The 23,687-nt window shown below is 51.6% G+C and overlaps 1 protein-coding gene and 1 long non-coding RNA gene across 2 annotated transcripts in view; one reads left to right on the forward strand and one right to left on the reverse strand.

Moving 5' to 3' along the window:
• LOC135902355 (uncharacterized) overlaps positions 1-11,605 on the forward strand; it is a 170,784-nt gene extending 159,179 nt beyond the window's left edge. The window contains exon 3 of the long non-coding RNA XR_010564488.2: positions 11,552-11,605. This is a non-coding gene — a long non-coding RNA (uncharacterized lncRNA). The remainder of the gene's footprint in view (positions 1-11,551) is intronic.
• Positions 1-23,687, reverse strand: part of LOC135902353 (tetraspanin-33-like) — a 262,578-nt gene that overhangs the window by 228,726 nt on the left and 10,165 nt on the right. The gene's annotated exons all lie outside the window — the stretch shown is intronic.

Genomic DNA, 23,687 nt, shown 5'->3' on the forward strand with positions numbered 1-23,687 from the left:
GGCGGAAGGGAGGAGGCGAGGTGCACGTATACCCAACCCGGGAACCACATAAATATGCAAATACGCGGACCGAGAGGGAGCAGTTAGCGCGTGCCTCCGGTTGCAGGTCCGACTGTCGGCGAGACCAGTCGTGCTTGTCTTCGTGAAATTTACGCCCACCACCCCGCGCTGGCCCCCCTTCCCACCCCACCTGCTTTACCCCTGCTGTAGGTCTATGCACCGCCGTGCAGCACTGCGGAGGCTGTAGCTGGCGATGGTTAACCAGGAGCAAAGGAGAACGCAGCGGGGACAGATGTGTCATATAGACTAACCGGAAACGAAGTGGTTTATGCCGTGCAGACTAGTGGGTGACATCCGCTTGGATAACAACGTGGACGCCGAGCGATAAACCACGTAGCGAAAGAGAATCGAACGGACTGACCACTAAATTACCGGGTACATGAAGGTGGTGCAATCTTGCAGTTTAAACGAACCTGATTTGTTTTCACTCAGAGAGGATGCTGTACAAAAAGGCTCGGCGTCACTTTTGATCCCCCTCCCTCGAGACAAGCCCCTAAATCGGGGTCATTGAATTCCAACCCCACCGGAAAGCGGGCCGCCGCGGCCTGGATTTGACGCGAGCCGTAGCTTGCACAACGCTGCACGGCCCCGACGAGACGGCGAAGAGGCGAACGCTATATAAAGCTCGGGCCCAAACCGCGTTTGCTGCTGCTGCTGCCGCCGTTGCGCGCACGTCACTGAAAGGGGCGGTCGCAGTTGGCACGAGTAGAGTGCAGCAGCATCGCCGGCTGGGATGCAAAAAAGGGAGCGGGATGGTTGACGCGGACAGGGGTTGCGGGCGCAGACGAGGGAGGCATGCATGAGCATTGGCACAAGTTGCAACAGCAGGGTTTCCTAACAAGCTTGTCGCTTATTTGGTGCTTTAATCCGAGCACGGCTGCCTTATACGGCATGTAAAAAAAAAATAATATTAATAGGTGCCGACACCGCTTCGTGCAAGAAGTGCAACATTGTCGCTGATTTTTAAAATTTATTTTTAATGCAAGCAGGTTCGCCTTCAGGTAGGTTTCGAAAAATCAGATAATACCCTGATTCGTGCAGGAAGTTCAGCAATGCTTTGTGGTAAGTGTCTTCTTGGACTCGCGTGCCGTATAGCCAGCATTCCGGCCACTTTGGCGGTCAGACCCACCAAGCAAGGGCTTCCGGATATGTGTGTGTGTGTGTGTGTGTGTGTGTGTGTGTGTGTGTGTGTGTGTGTGTGTGTGTGTGTGTGTGTGTGTGTGTGTGTGTGTGTGTGTGCGTGTGCGTGCGTGCGTGCGCGTGCGTGCGTGTGTGTGTGCGAGCGTGTGCGTGTGTGTGTGTGTGTGTGTGTGTGTGTGTGTGTGTGTGTGTGTGTGTGTGTGTGTGTGTGTGTGTGTGTGTGTGTGTTAGCACATCACATACAGACGTTAGCACGCAGACGCACATCATGCATACGAGTACGGTGAATTCTCAAGGTAACCTAAATGACGGCACCGCCTACGCAAGTTGCAGCAGATGCAAAGAAAGACAGGTCTCAGAACTCGGTTCAAGATGGCTCACACACTCTTAAACAAGTTTGCACCCTTTGGGGCGTATCTCGACCCACAACAACATTTATCATCTGTCTTGCTTGTGTTTCCTTTCTGCGAAAACTCTGCGCTCGCTACTTTCATGACGAGAATGCTGTGTCACGCTGATAACGCGCATGCCATTCGTGACCTGGAAGTACCGGGCGCGCAGCGTTAACGAAAGGAAATGCGGGCAAGATAGACGACGATTATCGTTGAGGGACAAGATAAGCTCCGAAGAGCGTAATTTTCTTTAAGGGTGAGGAGTGCAGGAACACAACACCCTAGAGAGTGGATTAGATGCTGAAACACCCTTTTGTGCACCCTTAATTTCTCCGAAGTTATTTCAAATATGTGTTCGTTAGCAGAACACACTTAGTGCACCCTCTCTTTCGAGGTTGCTAAAATGGTGTTTTGTGCGAAACATACACCTCGCAGGATTTAAGGTTGCTCGGACATTGCAGCAGTTCTAGCGAGTAAACATCTATAAGTGTCTATTTCCCAGCGATGTACGCCAAGTCATTGTTCGAGCACGTCATATATGGTCACAGTGGGCTATGGATGTCAACCAGCCGCTTCATGTATACACGGCGTCCCCGGTGGTGAAGTGCAAAAACATAACTTTTTCTTTTACGGCCCACCCTGGCTTTCGATTTTTGCCACTGACTTCGTTTAAGTTGTTTCAGCACGGTGCTTTATTATAGACCAGCCGCCAATTGCTAGCGAATCATAGATCTTCGGCCGCAAGCCCTTTCTTGTCGCCGAAGTGGTCGAGAGGTAACACTTCCGCCTGGAAATCTGTAGGTCTAATTCTGAACCCAGGCTTCGCGGCTTTTTTCTCCTCCTTTTTCTTTTTTGTATAAACGTATCGGAAAACACTTCGGTATTACTTCAGCGGACATCCGAAAGACTTGGATACTGATAGAATAAAAGGTATCGGCTGTAAAAATAAACCCCGGTGTTCATTTCAGCAAAACACACAATGAAGGAGACGAAGCGATTCCCTCAAGAATTACCCTTTTAAACGGGTCTATTTGTTCGCCTAACGCGCTTTTCTGTGGGTGTGAGGGAGTGAGTTAGACACACGAGAAAACACCCTTAACGGTGCAGTTTTCCTTGGTACGATGCCATTGCACTCCTGCGGCCGTTCCACTAACTTTCCTGCTCCTGAATGAGTGGCCCTGCGATCTGACTACTGCGATATATCATCACCATCATCACCTTTGTGTCCACTGCATGACCGATGCACCGGACAACGATCTCCATTTTTTCTTGTTTTCGTCAGCCGACTCCGTCGCTGCAAATTTCCTCAAACGTCTCTAAGGGGGGTGATGTCGCTGGTGAAGCACAATCTAATCAACGTGACCGCTTTAACTTCGGAGCGATTGCGCTTTGAGACACCACGAAGAAGCTCGTGACTTCAAGCATTCATATTTTCGCTTTGATTCAGAAACTAAATAGCCATAATCATTTTGTCGCACCTTATACCATGGCATTAAGAGGGAAATGCCATTGTAATTCGGTAGATTAAAAAGCCTTCACTTTATCAAATTCCTTCATTTGACTTCCCCAGTCGAAGCGAACTGAAAATAAAGAGAGAATATTGATAAATGTGAACAATAATATAAGGTAATACTTGATGGAGGGCACTTGAAGGAGGGCAAGAAGAGGCGATGAGTTCACACTGAACCAGTTACAATGCGTATTGCCCCCATAGAGTTTCTCACTACAACACCTAGAGGGTAATCTGGCGCCACCGTCTATGGGAGTTTCTTAAGGGGGCACCGTGCCGTCATGGGTATGACGGTATATGTGTCTGCGAGGCTCGTGTTGGCTGGTGTTGTAAGAGGCTTCGTCTAAAACGTGGATATGGCTACGCAAATAACGCGTTCTCAAAGAAAAATCTTCATAAAATGTTTCCATTCACGCATATTACATTTTTACTCACCCACAACGCATGACCAAGCGAAGAAAAGAAAGAACAGACGACCAACTGTTGCAATAGCGAGCGCGAACCTTGTCGTCTGTCCTCCAACTTTAGCGGCCCGCTGATACTTTTTACGTAACATGTAGTCGTACACACAATAACAAGTTCTCATAGTTGAACAAAGCATGTTTTCGCGTAATAATAAAGCTAAAACAGCTTTTCCCGTGCTGTTCTAGTAGAAAATGAATCATCGTGACAGACGAAACGGTACTTGCCAAGCGCGTCTTCAAGGTGTCCTGTCTCTACGAGAACGATGCCAATCCGAATCCACAATATACCGGCATTCCCGTGCATACCACAGCGCAGCAGCGCCAGATTTCACTCTAGGTAATGTAGTGAGAAACTCTATGACTGCCCCACAGGTATAAGTCAAATGGAAGGAAAATAGAAAGAAAGGCTTGGGCATAGCAGAGCCAGCTCAATAGGTGTCACACTGCGTGGAGCTAGTGAATTCAGTTATGTGAAATTGTATATACGACGGAGATCTCGGAGCATTAAGAAGCAATGTTCGTGGCACGCATGTGGAAGGACGGCAAGCTGAACGCTGGCTACAGCGCGTAGTGCACAAGTTACAGTGTGTATGCTGGTCATCGCGATTGTGCCAGACAGATGATAAGCGCCACCAGTCAACGCGCACATCGCGAAATGGCGGCTCTTATTATACGACGACGCAGCTCTTTCAGCCGCACCGTGCATGCAGCCGACAAAGAACGACAACGCCAACACCCTGCCTCCTCTGCAGCGCAGTCGCAAGGTGTGCACAATCTGGCGCGTCCTCCAGCGCTGCCTTTTTCGACGCAAGAGGCGCCAGAACCGACCCCGACTGAGCTGACGAAGAACGATCCCCGTCAATGACTCTCAACCTGGCTCCACGTTCGGCTCCAGCGGTCCATGCACAGCTGTCGCAGCAGACGGCCGCGCACACACACACACACAGACACGAGAAGAGAGTGTCGTCGAAGAGGACGGCGAGCTCGGAGGTGGGTCGGGGTACCGAGAGGGAGAGCGCGCGTTTAGGGCAGCGCGAGCCCGGCCCTCTTCAGAAATAACGAGGCGACGCTCTCGCGCCTTCACCGGCGCGCGTGTCGTTGTGTAACGGGGTCGCCGCGGGGGGGAAAGGCTCGTTCCCATGTCTTTCCATGTTTAGTGCGGCCAACGGAGAAACGGGAGCATGGCAATAACGCGGCATAATTTGCACTGGAACGTGTGTCCCTGCTTTGTACGAACGAGCTGACGCAGCAGAGGCGACAATTTCGCTGCAGCGGTTATTATTTCGCGATAGCCACGTGGATTTTCGACGAGGCAGGATTTTGTGCGAATGTGCGCTGCTTTACGTTGGTCGCCTTTGTAGTTCTGCAACCGTCCTCATCGTCGTGGCCCCTTTCAGTTGTCGACATGAAAGCCGATCAAGCTAACTTGCTGAGCTCACAGAGGTGGTGGACGTCGTTATCCCCGTCCGGCGCAAATGTAGGATACCACCCAAACCCTAAACAGGGTTTTTCAACGAACACTTTCGGATATTTTTAAAGGTTGCCTGTGGCTGGTTCATGAGCTGGTCCACTCGAGGCAGCGGACACTACTTGCACAAACAGCTGAAATGCATAGTTCATTAATTAACAACATTCCACTAATTAACGATTTCACTAATCACGGTATGGCCCATATTGCAATTTACAAATTCTAGCAGGGGACTTCGCAAGACGCATCCACTCGGAACGAATTCTCACGATTCGAGAAATTAATTTCCGAACTTTGCGGAGAAATGCATTGACGTTCCAGTTACTTTTGTGCTTCAATGCATAAAACGACGTTTTGTTAAGAAAGTAAGTGGAACGACAATGCATTTCTTCGCAAAGTTTGGAAATTAATTTCTCGGAACTGGTGTCATCCTGAGAAATCGTTCCATGCAAGTGGATGCACTTTGCGAAGTCCACGGCTATAATTTGTGAATTGCAATATGGGCCATAAGGTAATTAGTTAAAACCTTATTTAGTGGCATTTTATCAATTAATTGTTTATGCATTTCAACGTACGCCTCTTCGAGTAGACCAGCTAATGAATTAGAATTGTGCTGTCTGCCACAGGCAACATTTAAACAATTTTGAAAGTGCGTTGAAAAACCCAGTATAATAAACGCTCTCTTTCTCTCTTCATCTGCGCTTATGAGGTATCCTTCTTGGCGGGCTGCCGAGCTTGCCCCCTTGGGTAAAGCCCTCGAGGAAATCTGGGCACCTGTTCTGTTCTCGAGCCGAAGTTGTGCGCCGGCAGTGATGACGATTACGACTGCGCAGTGCCAAAGGAGCAATCGGGAAGAAGGCGTTGCGCGACCAAAGCTGCGACAGAGCCAAGTGTCCCGCCTCTGCGAAGGGCGGCCCTGAGCGACGTCCCTCCGCCCGCGGTCCTGCGAGCAGCCCCGAGCGCCCGGGCCGGGCGCGAAGACGCGGGGCCAACGAGGTCGCGCGACACGCTCCGAGCAGACCGCCGTTCCAGGCGTGACAGCTCCTCGTGGCATCACGCGACAGCTGCGGCAAACGCGTCCCCACGAGGAGAACAAGAAGACAGAAGTCCGGGGAAATCCGCGGTGAACCACCGGCGACGGGAGGGATAGACGCTATAGTTAAAACCGTGCAGCAAAGCCTAAGCCACGAGTGGCGACAGTAAGTATAACAACAGCATTTGATTGACCTGCAACACTTGGCCCGCGTTGTTGGCTATTGTACTTAGTCACGGTAGGAGCGCCTGCGAATTGCGGCAACCTTACCGCGAGATTTTCTCTTGGCGGGCTAACATCAGTTCTAGCATCTTCAACGCTGCACGGTCTTTTAGCGGCAGCTCCTCATCGAGAATAGTCGAGCCCGGAGTTCGGCGGAGCGTTCTTGGACGGCGTTCAGCGCCAGGAGAGGAAGTGAAAGACGGAGGTGAGAGAGAGCTCGGGAGACAGATGCGAGCAGAGGGACGTCAGCGCGATACTGTTACGTGTATTTCTGAAACCCGGCGGTGGTGCCAGCGGGAGGAGAAGCGGACACGACGACGCGCTCGAAAGACACAACGGCGCGCCGGTGTCTTCTTCGAGGGCCGGCGGTGGCACGGTGCCCTCTCCGACGAGTGCGCTGCGACCGCCAGGAGAGGGGGTCGACGTGAAGCGGAACCGCGCAGGAAAAAGGCTGTCAGCGATGGAATGCAGCGCGGGCTTCTTTTTCTCTCTCGGTCGGAGGCACCTTTCCAGGGGCGCCGCGGAATGGGAGGCTGCTCTGTCGTGGCGCTGGTGGCCAATCTTAATTGGACCCTGAGCGAGCGCCGCTCTCTGCTTTTGGGCCTCACCAAGCAACAGTTGCCCTCTCGAAAGGCCGTCCCTGTGCCCGACGCCCGGATCCTACCGCTTCGCGAAGAGAAGCTCGCCTCTCTTCAAACTGTGGCTCAACTGGTTCTCACGTGCCACTGCTACTTTCCGGGACCATTCTAGCGGTAGCGGGCATCGGCACCGAACGTTATCGGCCACGTGCTGGGTATTAGCAGAAACGACGCAATGAACACTTCTTCTGATGGCAAACGAAATCGTCACATTTCATCAAGACCAATGAACCGAGGAACTCAGCGGGTAAACAGGGCTGAGAGAGGAACACCCACACATACACACAAACACAACTGTACTCCCTCCCTTCCTCCCGGACACGCACACAAAAAACAGCGGCGAACTCACACAAAACAAGAAGCAGCAATTAAATCGAGAAGAAATAAAACACAGTGAGCGTCATCCAAAAGTGGAGCGCATGCTCAGAGCGTATAAGTGGATTGGTGCACGAAAGTGCGTAATCTGCGCCGGTGAGGGGATTTGAGAATCCTCTCGTGGCCGTGGTATACCTGTTGCAAAGCGTCTATGCGAGCCCTTGTTCTCGAGTCGCGCAATAACGCCGTTTCGAAAGCGGCGAAAATCAGGAAAGAATAGATGATGTTCGCATTTCACGCGCGGTCTTGTTCCAAGGGCCTCGATTCAGTGCCAAGGACTGCTTGACTCACTGCGTTTAATCGTGTCACCGGGTTGACAGAGCTGCTCAATTTACAGCTCACTCGAGGCACCAACCGCCTCGAGGTCTTGGTCTCACACCGTTCTACCCCGGCTCTAGTACCGAGCATCGCCCAGAGCTCCATTTAGAGAGTGCATACTTTGTACAACAAATCAGACACAACGATCGGTGATTTATGAAAGGCGTGTTTTGGCTCCACCGACCAGTCGCGCAGAAAGTTTCATTCGTGCCCTATAAAAGTATATAGCGAGTGAGTGAAATGCCCCGCGTGCTAAAGCTTTTCAGTCACACCCGCTGTTGATGCTTAGTGGCTTTGTTGCGCTTCTAAGCACGAGGTCGTGGGATAAAATCCCGGCCACGGCGTCCGCATTTCGATGGGGGCGAAATGCAACAACATCAGTGTATTTAGATTTAGGTGTACCTTAAAGAACCCCATGCGGTCAAAATTAATCTGGAGTCCCCCACTACGGTGTGGCTCGTAATCAGATCGTGGTTTTTGGCACGTAAAACAGCATAATTTAATTATTATTTTTTTCATCTCTCGCGATCCCTGCAGGTAGACGCCCAACCCGTCCGGTGCTTCAGCGGCAATATTCGCAAGGAACTATTCCTCTACATAAACGGGGCTTGCTGCTGAAACACCTTCTTGACATAGCCTGCCAAAATTTCGGGTCCCTGGCTTTCTGCTTCTACATATATACCTACTGGCCTATTATTGATCAGGTGAACTTAGCACCAAACGTTGGTATAATTTTGAATGACACTATCTGCTGCGAACTTGCAGCCCATCCATGGAGCCAGCGTCACTCGGTGAAAGTGGAGACACTGGGTTGCGCTGCCGCATTACTGCCAGAGGGCTAGGAGCCCTTTTCGCGGACGCTCCGGCGCACTCCAATGCTGTAGATGTATCGAGCAACTGGTTTCATCCGGTTCCGCCGAGTCGCAGCACTCGAAGGCAGCTGAAGTTCCCGACGGCTCGCGGCGGCTCGCCGAAAAAGGGCGAACCGCGAAATACCCGACGGGTGCCAAGCATACCTCGAAAAAGAGCGCTCGCGTGCGTGGACCCCGCGCAGAGGCGGGCACACCTGCGAGCGAGCACCCACTTTTCGGTGCCCACAGTGGCGCGGGGGCGACGCCTGCGGGCGAGGAGGGGTGCGTGGCGCCGCGCAGGAGCGTAGCACGCGCGCGCCGGTTCATGCGCGACGTGGGACGACGCTCGTTCGGTCGCGCGGCAGCTTTCTCCGCGTTCCAGCGTAGCGTGCCATTGTGCGGGCACGCTGAGTGGAGGCGACTCTCGTTACGCTCGTCTTCCGCCGCCTTTGTGGCGGCCGGTCGTCCTGCGTTTGTGCTTTTGTTTGCTCGTTTCTTCGCCTCGCACGTGGGTGCCACGCGCGCGGGCCCGCGGCCCGCGCGCCGCGTAGGAGGGATTGCGTGGTGCGCACAGTATTCCCGAATCGGTCGGAGGATGCGCGCCCGATGCGCAATAGCGCGGTGCGAGCCTTGGCAGAGCGGGGCGTCGAACGGCTGCTTGCCCACACCGCAGCTGCTCAGTCCCGGTGGCGTAGCGCCCCGCGAGCACCAGCTCATTAAAGGAGCGGGACGCCCTCGCGGCTGGCGCTTCAGCCGCCGCTGTCTGCACCACATCCGTTGGCCTGGCGGCGACTGGGGCGGAATCAATTTGGTCGTAATGATTGCGCTCGACCCGGATTGAACCACGGGGCGACAGCGTACGCACCGATGGGGCGGAGAGCATGCTAAGCATGTGCAAAAGTCTTTCTCACTGGTTTGTTGTTTAGCATCAGACGCTTGCAAGGCGACGTCAGGCGGCTTTAACCGAGAACCGGTACACCGTTACGATGCATTTCGCTCGATCCTATTCCTTCGTCATCCGCCGTTCACGGTCGGCCGATTCCGGCGATATCGTACAGGCGGAACACCGCTTGGCTCCCTGACGAAGCGCGAAAAGGAAAATAATTCGAATGATATCGTCATTATCCCGGCAAACTCTCGCGCATACCACACAGTCTTGCGCATAAGCGGCTCAAAATAAATCAATAAATAAATAACCAAATAAATAGCCCGACGAGGGTTCTTTCCGAGGCGCCTGTTCTGGACACCATCTTGGCCATCTTCAGACAGGCTCTAATGGCTGTCAGAACCTGTCTTAATGAATTTGCACTTTTTGCGAGGCTATACATAGGTACTCCTTCAGCAAGCAACACCCTTTCCGAGTCGCGTGTCTGATTGGGACAAATGATAAAGCTTTTCGGCAGCAAGCAAGGCGGAATTTGACAGCTTTCAGACTCCCGGGTATCTTTCAACCTCTGCGTGTACCGAAACCGACGGCCCGGCGACTGAGCCGCCGACTCACCAGCATCGGCACGCGCATGCGCGCGAGGTATGAGCGCTCGCGTAGTGCGCCGAAGAATCTATTTACACTGTTCCCGAGTGTGGAAGCACGAGTCTACACACGCTTGCTGCGCACTGGTTTCAATTTGTGTGTAGCTGTTTGTTAACTTGTTACGTTATATATAAGCATTAACGATACACGTCTCAGGTGGAAACCAAGATGCATTGCGAGGACTTAATTTATATTAATAACATTTAGGTGCACAGTCACGACCGTCCACGCTTCGCGCTGTCCGCCGTCCGAGCGGCACTCTTCCTGCTTTACCATCAGGATTGGCCGGTTGCGCATGGTGGATGGATGATAATAAAGGAATATACGCACAATCATACCGTATAGGTACACATAGAATCTACATAGCAAAAAGAAATACTTATGATATACGGGCCCAGAAAACATATCGAACTCGTGTAAACCACATTTGATTGAGTGACGTAAATGCTCCATCAGTCAGCGCATAGATCACATACTTTCCGTGTGCCCTCAGTATGTGGCCCAGCGAAGGACACGTTTAGTGTCCTTCCCTCCAAGGACAAGTTTAGTGTTGACTGCTTGGACTCCCGCCCCTATTGGGAAAAAAAGATTTCATGTGCGTAGAGAAGCGTTGACCATGCCCAACGCACCATAAGATCACTCTTGAACTTTCTATGTGAGACCAGCTTAGACGGTTGTCTCTGTATGATCCGTGAGATGTCAAGACAGTGCGAAAGGTGTCTGCACGATAACGTTTTGTGTGGGCAAGATTACTCTTGCGCGTAGTGTGTCTAACGCGCACATCCATGCGTTGGACAACATGTATACAGTATCTCATTGTACCATATATCATAATCACCAGCCACGTATACCTTGCCCTGTACCTCTCACTTCCTCTTACCCCAGTGAGGGGTAAGAGGAAGTGAGAGGTACATTCCTCTTATCCCAGTGAGGCTGGAGACAAGCTGTCCGGGCTGACCTCTCCTCTTTTCTCTTCATTAAAATCTGCTACCACTCCTCCTCCACCAGTCAGCAAAATCAAAATCAGCTTGCAGCTCTACAGAAAAGCTTTTACTTTATTCCCGTGATTTTTGCAAATGTCATATCCTCAAAATAGGGGTATACTCGTTCCACTGCGACATGCAATACGTCAGTTTCGTTAATTTGAGTTACTCTTTAGGATACATCCTTTGCACAATTTCGACATTTCTTTTGATTGCTGCGTTGTCTTCCTGGGACCCGAAGACCAGACAGGAACATTATTGCTGTTCAAGTCGGTTCTTATTACCGCCTGTATGATAAGAACTTGAAAAAAGAAAACTTTATTTTTGAATGCCCCGATTAGGTGCCGAAGACAACGTATATCTCCGTTTCAGTGAAAAAAAATGTAAACATCCTGATCCTTGTGGTATAACAACCTCATCCTTGTCGTATAACAACCGCTTTTATTGGTATCGACGCGGAGATGAAGGTGCAGCATCGCGGGGTAGGTCGGCATGTTGATGCTGCATATATTCGTGTCGTGGCGCTATTCGGAAAACACTTCACCGGTGCTTTTTGTTTTCTGCAGGTGACGACACAATGGGCTAGACGGAACTGGTGGGGATTTTCACGTACGCCTGAAGACACCCTTTTCGCCGGCTACACCCGGGGGGAGGGGGAGGGGGGGGGGGGGAGGTGATAGAAGACCTATGGGCCCCGGGTGCCAGACGACCTAGCTACGCCACTGGCCATGGTTAGTTCGGTCGACGGGGTCATCTTGAAATGGAGAAACCTGGAACCCGAATTTTATGGCGGTTCCCTTCAACTTTCCGATATAAACAAATGCCGTAAGATTAGTAGTTAGGAATTTAATTATTGTAATTAGTTTCATAAGCAAATCAATTGATTTTCTTCCTCTCGTAGTCCGCTTGGGCGGATAATTCATCTGTAGTGTCGTGGTTCGAGTCAATTTTGGAGACTCAAAAATAAAAAAAAAAGTAGGAAGAAGAAGGAACCAAAAACTGGTTCGAACGTTCACGAGGATGTTTTTTTTTTTTTTTCACGTTCAAAATCGGCTTATTCGCTATGTAACAATTGCACTTCGGTGTCTCGCATGTGTTCGAATAAAGAGCTCCCTAGAAGAACAGAAACACTGAGGATGAAGAACCCGGGCGTGCTCGGGACCATTGTGATTTGAGACGACGCAGCCTGCGCACGCACAACTGAGACGGAAGCAGTTCGCCTGGAAGCCTCCGCCCAACTCTTGCCGTCGACCTGCTGCTATCTTGGGGGAGTAATAAAGAATACTTTATGCCTACACGTACTTCCGAATAAGAGATGGACGGTCATCTTTCTTTTCCCCTTCTTCTGCAGCTTTCTTGGGGCCGGGATACCTCGTTATATCGAGGGCGCTAAAATACGGGGGAAAAAAAGAAATAAAAGAAAGCCGCGGCGGCGGTGTTTCGCGGGCCGCGATTGTAATTGGGCGCCCCGCGGCCGAGCCGACACGCCTGGCCTGGCCCTCCGCGTAGCGGCCGGCCGGCAGTTCCGACTCACACGCGGTGGGCCGCCACTGCAGTGCAGCCCCGCCACGCGGCGGCAGCCGGCACGTGGTAATGATAGAGCAGGGCGCTTATCGGGGGCTTATCGCGGATAGTGGCGTGCCATTACGAATGTGAGAAGGGCGCCACACATCGGCACGCACGTATACCCGTCCGAGTGCGTGGAAGAAGAGCTCGCTGCGCTCACCCCGCGTATAGAGCCGGCTATTCCGCGCAACGACGACGACGCTCGTCAGGCGCCGCGATTTCGACCGGAGCTTGCGGCTTTTCCCGCTCGCTCGGAAAAGGACACCGGCCGGGTTTGTGGACGGCGTCCTGCTGCCGAGCACCAGGTTGCCGGTTCGACTCCCAGCCGCGATGGGCACACTTCGACGCTGGAGGCGACCGACTGAGCTGTCTGGTGCTCCACACGGAGCACAAACAGCGCAAGGGGCAACGCGAGGACGACGCAGGACAGCGCTTGTCCCGCAATGTCGTCTTCCACATGCGGCGTCCCTCGTAACCCACTGTGCAGGTTCGACAAGTCAAACACCGCAATATTATTTGAGAGGAACGGAAACAGCACATATGACCTGTTGAAAGGTTGGCTGAGCAGAACGAGAGCATGCAGCGGCCGCACTTTCCATATATACGTACCTGTAAAGGATGTTGACAAACGGCATGGCGGCCGAAAAGTAATTTCGCCCCACAAATGTGGAAGGCCGCCGTTTTCGGGCTTCGCAGAGGACAAAATCAGCGGGGCGCTTTGTTAGTGGGTCAGGAGGCGCTCTTCGGCGGCAGAGAACCCGCGTCGCCGTCCCGGTGCGTCGTAAGATGTCGCACGTGCGGCCTGGAGACGCGGGGAAGCGCGTGGCGTCGGGAGCTGCTTGGCCCAGAAGCGCGGACGGAGGCGCGAACGGCTGCCCCCTCGCACCTAGTGCGGACCACGGGCAAAACATCATTAGGCCGTCGATGCCTCCGGGGCAAAGAAGCAATTTCAGAGCAAGAGGGATCGTGTAACCCGATGCGCGGGCTCTTGAGCGACGGGCTATCACCTGAGGCGCAGTCCGTCTTTGGACTGACAGTTTTGCGGGCCCGCCAGAGACGAACCACGCGCAAGACGGCATTGTGCATCGGTGCGTGCGCTTAGGCGGGGACGCCCTTTACGGCAAGCAGTCTGCGATGTTTAATTAAGGCGCGAGAACGGGGCGACTCGAATGCTTCTTTCTCCGTAAGTGTTCTGGGAAACGCCGGGAGATTTTAACATGTCGCAGAGCAGAACGGTTTGTTTGTTATTGGTGTATTTGCTGTTTTCCACAGATGCCACAACTACTGTGATACAAAATGAAAAGTGTGTGTACGGTGGGCGGGACGGAGTCATTCTGTGGATGATGCCGCATAAAGTAGCTAGCGGCTCTAACTGTCGGCAGCAAGATGAAGAAAATGAAAGAAGAAGCGAAGGTCAGAAAGCGCATTTGCGGGCGCATACACAGTTTCGCCAAAAGCATGCACCCCGCCGAGAGCACGCGGTAAAAAGCAGTCGCTAAGCAGCGTAACTTGTTTTCATTTATGAGTTATATCCCCTCAGAAATACCAATGCGGGACGTCTCATGATGGGTGGACCTTGTTGAAGGTTATGTTACGATTGTTGTGCACATCAGGAAGAAAGAACTCGAAGGAGGCAAAATTTGTTACAGTGGCGATGGGAGCTGGAAGAGCATTTCAGCCTCACGTGGAACAGCACATCAGGTGCAAACGCCAGCAAAGCAACACCTGCATACGGGCTGGATGGTGCATTGCAGGTCGACGGAAAATAAGCGCACAGGAAGATACACACGAACAGCCGAGAAAGAGTCTGCAAAGCAGAGAGCATATTTTTACGAGTGCGATGTCACAACGGCATCGCAGAATCGCTGCTGTAGATTGAAATTTATACCGCTCACCTCAATTCGCTCCACCGCATACAGGTGCGCGACTTCAAACGGCGACATGTAGCTCTGGTTTCGCGATCGCAGTGGCCTTTACACATTAAATGAGTGCCGCACAACTGTTCAAATGCTTGTAGTCCTGTTAACGCCTTCATATATATTTCTCATTCCAGGTATAAGTACGTAACCTCAGCTTCTGAAATAAGGACGTGATGCGGTGGTGATCTGACCAAAAGAACGCATACCTTCCTTCTTTATTTCTCTCTTTCTCTTTTATTCCTTTCTTGTATACTGACTATAAAGCATGGTCCTTCTTTTTTTTTTTAATCCAGATTTATTTTATACAAATTTACACACGCGTAAACTAAACGCTCTGTTCGTGCACAAAACCATTTCCTTGTTCGTCTCGTCTTCCTCTGTGCGCTGCACCAAAATGAAGGAGACACCAGGCTCAGGAATAAGCGAAGCTCGACGCAAGCGTTTCCAAGCGCTGGAGGAGGAGGCCGCGGCTGTGCAGTTTCGCTCGTGGTGCACACAACTGCGTGGCGATGAATCGATCCCGCTTCGCGTCGACTTTTCGCGGGTGCGTCTTCTCACGCCGCAGACCGCGTGCGGGTGCCCGACGAGCGGCCGTGAGTCCAATCGGCGTCGACGTCTCTATAGCGTACCGCTGCGTTCGAGCTTCGTGCTGGGGCAGTCACGCTCAATTAGAAGATACGTGTGGTCCAATCACATTTGCATGCACCGCGAAACCACCGCGCGTAGTCATCGGCAGCGTTTTCCCGACGGCTGGCGCGGCGCACTTCCGACGTGGTATACGGGAATACGCATATTCCTGCTATGCATATATATGAGCCTGCTCCTAAGCTCACGCACTGCACGAGGCCCCTGGGCTTAAAGGGACGTTCCACATCCGCCACCATGGCAGCGAACGGCGCTAGCTAACACTCCCGGGCCAATATTGTATACTTGAAACTATGAAAACAAGGAAATGGTTTTGTGCACGAACAGAGCGTTTAGTTTACGCGTGTGTAAATTAGTATAAAATAAATTGGTCTTTTGGTCAATATTGAGGAGCTTGAAACTAAATTGAAAAAGAACAAACAATCAAACAAAAACTCAACCGGAACTGAAATTTGGATGAGTCGGCACGACTGCACTTTCACCTTGGTAGCACAAGCGAGACGAGCACTGAAGAGGGTGCACACGACGGGACGAGCGCTTGGGCCCGTCGTACTCTTCCCAGTTCTCCGTCTAACTTGCGGCTGCTAAGGTAAATACGAAACCTCAGCCATTTTTTTTAGTATACCATACCTCTCATATTCAATAAACGGAACCATATTCACACAAGTTCCTTAACATATGTAAGGGCGTTTTCTGGTTGACCGGCTCTGGATACCAATGACAAAAATAAAAAAGTAAACTATAGCGGTAAAGCATGCACCTCAGTCGGCTTCGAACTAGGGTCTATAACTCAATGATGAAACAAATCGTGCCAGCAGAAGTGATTTAATTATTATTACTAATGGTGCAGTACTACTTAGTCAGAGTCCACCGCAGCGGCTGTGGCGTTTTGATGGCCGCAGCGGCCGCATTTCGATGGGCGCGAAATGTGAAAGCACCCGTGCGCCGTGCATTGGGTTCCCGTTAAGAAACACCCAGGCGGTCGAAATCAATCCGGTGTCGTCTACTGCCGCGTGCATCGCAACCACATTGTGGTTTTGGCACATAAAATCCCCAGAACTTAATTTACGGCGTTCCGCGCTGCTGGAGCACGAGGGTCGCGGGTTCAAACCCCGGCCGCTGCGGCCCCGTTCCGATGGGGGCGGAATGCAAAACATCTTTTGTACCACGCGTTCAACAATCCAAGGTGGTGAAAATTAATGTGGAGCCCTCTACTACTGCGTCTTTCCTGTCTTTTGAAAGGCAAATTCAATCAATTATTATTACTGTTGTTGTTGTTGTTGGTGGTGGTGGTGTCGTCGTCTTCGTCGTTGTTGTTGTTATTGTAACCATATACAAACACCACAAAGATGGAAAGAAAAGCGCGCTTGTAATTGTGTCCTAAAAAGGACACCACGCCCGCCCGCTTGAAGAGGAGAGAAGAAAACTAATATATCAGAGTTTCGGCCATAAGGGCAAAGCAACGAATGCGATAGCAATATGTTAGAACATTACACGAAGTGTATAGGACTCGTAGCTGTCGTGGCACTACGAATTGAAGTAAACGTAAGCTGACTACACCCGCCGTGGTTGCTCAGTGGCTATGGTGTTGGGCTGCTGAGCACGAGGTCGCGGGATCGAATCCCGGCCACGGCGGCCGCATTTCGATGGGGGCGAAATGCGAAAACACCCGTGTACTTAGATTTAGGTGCACGTTAAAGAACCCCAGGTGGTCAAAATTTCCGGAGTCCTCCACTACGGCGTGCCTCATAATCAGAAAGTGGTTTTGGCACGTAAAACCCCAAATATTATTATTAAGCTGACTAAGTAAGAACGACCTGTTGTGCTACGGGTCCTCTATTCGAATCCTGCCATCGAACAATTTTATTTTAACTTACTAATTAAAGCCAACGTCTTGCTTAGTGACTTTACCACCACTTTTTCCGTTTCGGGTATGTTTGAAACCTCTTTCCTGGACCCAATCCCGGAGGTAGTGCACAGCCAATAAAATTACATAATTTTTAGGTTTGAGCACTGTTATTGTTTCGCACTTGTGATATTTATAATATGTCTGAGAAGAATTAAGATACAAGGCACGCGCTGTCGGTGTTTTGCTTCATGATATTTGTTTTGTGAGCGGCGATTCTCAGAATTCTTAGGAATAATTTTGTCAAGAATGTAAGATTTGGTGTGAGCACCTTTAATGATAGAATGGTATGACAATATAACCCGCATATAGCGCATGTCATATATAAGCATGGCGTGGCATGTACAGCTTACACGTACCTAAATATATACAGGGTGTTTCTCGTAACTTGTGACAAGGATTTAAATAAAGCGGTTAGCCCGCAGCTGAATGATACGAATGGCATAGGGTTTGCCACCATGTGGCGCTCCTTAGAGTGATTTTTTTTGTTACATTCCGCTTAATTATTCAATTAAGATAAATTAGCAACATGTTTAACATTCACTCTAGGGTCAAGTGCGTTTCGTTGCGTTGTAGAGAAGGTTCAGAAACGACCGATCCAATTTCTTGCGCCAACGTGCATGCTGCGTGGTGATATTTTTTTTTTCCGACGTTCAAAGAAAGCCCACGAAATATGGAATAAAACTACGCGACTGCGCTCGTGCGCTATCGTATTGCACCGCTCTCGAGCGTGCGTCGAGCCTATTGCTTAATCAGGGACGACGCCGCTTCCTTTCCGTGTGCCACCGCCAAAGATGCTGACTCATTGTGAAGCCGCGGTGCCTTATAGGGCCGCGGCCGTTCACTCCGCCACGGTCCGCGCGCACGGTTCTTTAGCACGAAGCGGGGTTGAGAGCGCTGCGACACGATAGCGCGTGAGCGCAGTCGAGTGGTTTTATTTCATAGTTCGCGGGCTTTCTTTAAAGGCCGAAAAACTTGACCGCCCAGCATGTACGCGTTGCCACAAAAAATTGGATCGGTCGTTTCTGAACCCCCTCTACGCAACGCAACGAAACGCACTTGGCCCTAAAGTTGACATTAAACATTTTGCATAATTCATCTTAGTTAATTAACTAATTGAGCGGAATATAACTAAAGGGAGCGCCATATATGGCGAACCTTACACCCAGTTAGCTTCGGCTAAACACTTTTTTTTTCATCCTTGGCACAAGTTACGTGAAACACCCTGCATATGGAACCTCACGGTAACGGTGATGGCGACGGCGCAAATTCGCTTGGAGTTTTCATATAATTGCTACAGCAATAAAATCAAGCTAGCAGGCAAGCGTACTGCCTCCCGCGGCAGCTGCCAGCACCGCAGTTTAATCAATTCCCGCGGAGAAAGAGATACACTTCACTTACAAACGGCTCTTCGTCCGAGCCGTCGGCGCTGGTGCAAATAAAGAGAAACACATGGCGCTTCGTATAGCAACTGGTTTAGCGTATTTCCACAATCAACCTTCTTGCAGCGAGTGCATTCATCGCACTGCGCCATCGCGAGCCCCCGGGACACGCGGCTCGGGCCCTCGAGAGACCCTCGTGAGCCGCTCGCTTGTTGGAGGCTTTTCCATCCCCTTTCGACTGATTGAATTCGATTGTATTTGACAAAGCGCGTACAGTGAATTTCCACGAACCGTTTGGACGCATAGACAAATGCTAGTAATCGGTCCAATATTGAAGTGCAATAAGGTATGCGCTGCAGCTATAGGTTTCATACTCGCACTGAAAGCATGGTAACAATCGGCTCATCAGCTGCGGCTTGAATACCAGCGCAATCGTCTACGCAGCAAACGCGGTCCGCGCGCAACAGTGTGTTCCCTTCCCCTCGCGCTCGTTCTGGAATCTACAGTATAGTGAACAGCTTTACGCAGCGCTTTTTGGGCTCACGTCAGGACAGTGCGCTACGCATGGGCTTAACTGGAGCGGCCTGGGTCATGGCGAACCTTCTCGAGAGACGACCCGTTCGCGAAGGGGTACGACCAAGCAGACGAAGGAGAGAGAGAGAGAGAGAGATTTCGCGTTCACATATTTCGAAAAGATACGATATACGCGTTTTTTTTTTTTGCTTTGTGCACAGAAAGCCTTCGTGTTCAATGCAGAAAAAAAGGGGGAGGGAAAAAATGGAAAGAGAAGAATTATTTGAGGTCGCGGCAGCAGGTCGGCATGCATGGACGGTCGAATCCATAAAGCGGGAAAAAAGTTGTTCACGTGAAGGGCGCGACAGGAACTGTATACAGACTCCGCTGGTTTCCTTTCTTTTTTCTTTTTTTTTACGGGCTCCGCCACGGGATCCTTAACCTTCCATCAAGACACATTTCTCGCTTTATACATGCGCTGCTCACGGTTTGGCTCACGCGAGCCGCCTTGCCACCGACTCTCTTTTTATTTCTTATTTCTATTACGAAGTGTACGAGGCAGGGTCGCCCCGAGTGGCGCACAGAATTCCACGGTCTGTTTGCGAACGCGCCTGGCAGAACGGAGGTGAAAAAAGAAGAGATGCGGAGCCGCGAAGGAAGAGAGCGGAGGCGATATTCCCGAAGGAGGAATCGCGCGCCGTTCGCTGGATGCGTTATACTCGGCGCGCGCTATGGAAAAAGAATGTGCACACGGAGCGTGCGTAGCGCGTTGGTGGCACGGCAGCTAAGCAAACGCTCGGAGGAGCAGGCATGATGTCGGGAGACGTGAACGGCGGCGGCTTCCGACTAAACGAAGAAATAGAAAACGGCATGAAAAGAAGCGGGGGGTGCAGAGCACCGTCAATATCTCGATCTCAGTCACGCCTTTCGTGCGCGCGCGCGGGCCCTAAGAATGAGGCGACCGCCGATCCAATGCGGGTAAACACGCTGTTTCTTTTGCCCGCTCTTCACCGCCTCGCCTCAAAGTACCCCGACTCTGCTTTTACTTATTTGTTTATTTATTTATTTATTTATTTGGTTTGCGGGCGGGCAGGAAAGGGTACGGCACACGGATCGGTATCGACCGAGAGCGGCGCCCAAAGCGACGCTCCGCGCAACGGAGCGGTGCGTGAGGGGAGCATCGACGATGGGAGCACGCTCAGCTGCGCGCACCGCATGTGGAGCACCGCGCGTGCACAAGCAGCGTCCGTTAGCTCAGAGGATGCGGCCGAATGAGAGACGCGGGTCTTCTTGCGCCGTCGTTTTTCGCATGTCTCATCGCGGCGCCGAGACACACGCGAACGCTCGGAGCACTGCGCGAAATGACAAGCTGCGAATGGAGCCGCGCTCACGCGAGCAGTTCGGCTGCCTGGACTACTCAACGAGTATAGTGCACCACGCTATGTGCCCTGCACGGTAATGACGTTTCCGGGCCGCCCCCTCCCTCCGGCGCTTTTTCTGGTTCTCCTGCAGGCGTTGGTCGTGGGTCGTCACACACAGACACACCCCTCGCAATATACGAGCACACGCACGTGCTCACTTGCACAAGCCAACAAACCGTACTATATACACACTCGTCCGGGGATAGCCGAACTCAGTGCAGATACGCATGCTCATTCTTTTTTTTTTTTTTCTGCGCAGTAAACAAACAGCCGACGGCGCTGAGGGGAGAGGACAGCTGCCGGCAACGACCTCTGCAGCGAGCAGCCGCCGTGCTCGAACTTCGCTGCTCCGAGCGCTTTCAGATCGACGAATGCGCAACTCCGTTCTTCCTCAGTCCAACGATGGGGCTTCGTACAGAGCACTTTTGGCCGGTAGATAGGAAGCGTACACGCCGTAAGGTGGCTGCCAGCTCGCCAAGTTGGCGTTTTAATATTGCGTGGCTCAACTTTAGTTCATCATATGTGCAGACTGAAGGCGCCTCACCTCTCACGAAATGTCGAGAGCTTGTCGTACCTTCGTGATCCTTTCCCTACACGCCAGAGGAGGACCTTGGTATAAGACCGATACTTGGGTTGGTTGGTCGAAATACACTTTCGAACGGTAGCTCGAAGCATGGACGCAATACAGCCTGAGAAGAGCGGCTTCCGAAACGAGTACACCCTGGACTGAATTAGTGCAGGCCCTTCAGTTTCCCACTTCCGAACGTAACAGGTGCCGTCCACGCCACCAGCAACAAAACGAGCAGTCGTTTAGGCTGTTTGAGGAGCGCCATTCTCACGCTCAGTATCTCTACCTCTATCTGTGCGTGATGCGTGCATCTGCACGCCTGCAATCAGTGCGCGCGCGTTTCTGCGTGTGCGTGCGTATGTGGGGCCGATTATGCGGTTAATTTGTGTTCGCGAGGCCCCCTCCTAAATCCTGCCTCGCTTGGCAGGCGCACGGCGAGGACTGACTGCGCGGCAAAAAGGAGAGGCGCGCGGAGCGGCGACACGCCGTAGCGACAGAGACGCCCACACGCGGCGCGGAATTCCGGGTCCTGACGTCAGTGACAAAGAAGCCGCCGGGACGTTGCGGCATCTCCCCCCGCGAAATCGCGTCCGCGGCCGACGCGGCGGTGGGACGAGGCGCGCCGTCATGAATATGCAACGCTGCTCCGAGGGAACCCGCGCACAGCAGCCGAAGAATGCACACCCATACAGGGGCACACACGCACGCACGCGAGAACGATCGTCTCCCGCGAAGCTTTAATTTAAAAATACCTCGTGGGTCCCTCTCAGCCGCGGTAGAGGCTCCTCCATGCCCTCCGCGAGAGATGTCATGGCCGCGCCGTAGTGCCGTGGTTGGTGCGTGTGTCGCTGTGGGATGTCTGTTTGCACAGGCCATATGGTGTCGCGCTTCGGTTTTCACATCTGCGATTTCCGCAAGTGCAAGCTTCGCATTGTCGTTTCACACGTGCCGGTGACGATTTTCGCATTTGCGAGCACTTAAAGGGGAAGACTAGGGTTTCTTTTATTCTTCTTTTTTTTTTCGCGTGCGTCGTGCAGTCCACTTCGGTAAGAACGAAGTATAAACGAAACGGACATTGTCTTTTTTAAAGGTCTGTCGAATAGCGAAAACCTCCAACCATTTGCAACATGTTCTTTTCCCGTCCTAAAACCACATCTCGCCTAACGAGGCTGATAGTGAATGTCCTCGGATGGATCGCAGGTATACTTTTGCTGCCTCAAAACATGGCTCGTACCTACGATGAGGATCAGCCACATTGGAGGTAATGAAAAGTGCACCCATGCATCAAAACACAAAGAGATCTAAAAAGCAAACAATCAAACAACAAAACATTATGCCGGCAACTTAAGCATGGCGAAATTTTGAGATGGTTAAGTGGTAAAAAGAGGGGGAAAACAATAAAGCACATCACGGTACCCTAGCAGCGTAATCTTCCCAACGCTTGAGTTAGCTGAATGAAGAACGAATAAACTGAATTCGATTGAACTTATGCATAGCAGTAATAATCGACCAGTGGCTTGTGCCTAATTGACAGCGACGCAGAGACCAAGCTTCCGAGTTACGTCATCTTATACCATGTAAGTACACACTCCGAAACCGAGCACCCCGATTACCGCCTTAATTTCGAAGGACAGAACGGGGGAAAGAGAAAATGAAAGAAATGGAACCGCAATGGAATGCAGGTGTAACTCTTCCATCTCAAGCCAGCCGCGGTGGCCCAGTGGCGATGTCGTTCTGCTCCCGAGCACGAGTTACAGTGTAACGAGGTCACGGGCTCGACTGGCGGCCGCAGCGTAGCGGTATTTCCGATGCAGCCGAAGTGCAAAAAACGCTCGTCTAAACACACTACGGTGGACTAGAAGGCTTTCCAGTGGCGTGACCGAAATGCGCTCCCCTTGCTTGCCCCGCATGTGGCGAAAGTAGCGGCGGCACTGTCATCGCCCACTCTTTCCGTTTAGTTTGCTCTGCGGCGTGGCCTGGGGCGACTTTTTCTGTGTCGGGCGTTTGGTTATCCTCATGGCATTGCTAAAAGGCAGCATCCAAACTCTTGTTATTACGCACAAGGTTGCACAACTGTATATGGCGCGTGTGTAAGAAAGTGGTAAGTTATCTCTTTTTAATGCCCCGAAAGACGAAGAACGACGACTTCTTTGGGAGCAGAACCTCCGTCGGCTTGACAAGCCGCTTGACGCCGATTGCGCTGTGTGCGAGTTGCACTTTGAACCGCATTTTATTGTGAGAGACTGCGTGCATACCATCAATGGTGTTGAAGTTCGAATGCCAAGGGGAACGCCAACGCTCGCCCCTAATGCAGTTCCGACGACTTTACGCAACCTGCCTGCATATTTGACACGAAAAACTTCGGATCCGCGGCCCCAAACAAAGCGGCGTTAATTGCCATTAATTGCCTTAGCTATTACAATCTTGCCAAGAGCGTAATTGGATCAAATGTTCAAGAGGAAGTTGTAAGCTCGCTTTTGACCGTTGAAGACCAGACTGCTAGTTCGTACACGCAGCAGCAGCCGTTGATTGACTTGTTGCTTGATGAGGGAGACCTTGAAGGCGCCGATGGTTCGCTTGATAGCAGCTCTCTGACTGTACCGGACCACCCATACATTATTCAGCGTAGTGACTAAAGACTTACTTATATGTGCCAGGCTATGTCGCAAGGAAGTGTGTAGTGCATGCATGAACCAGCTTCTGCCGCATGCTTCAGTTTGAAAAGTGCTTAAATGCTGCCGTTTGCACGAAATCTTACGACTTTGGTTGTCTTTCCTGCCCT

Source organism: Dermacentor albipictus, chromosome 5, assembly GCF_038994185.2.
Source record: "Dermacentor albipictus isolate Rhodes 1998 colony chromosome 5, USDA_Dalb.pri_finalv2, whole genome shotgun sequence".
Taxonomy (NCBI): Eukaryota; Metazoa; Arthropoda; class Arachnida; order Ixodida; family Ixodidae; genus Dermacentor; species Dermacentor albipictus.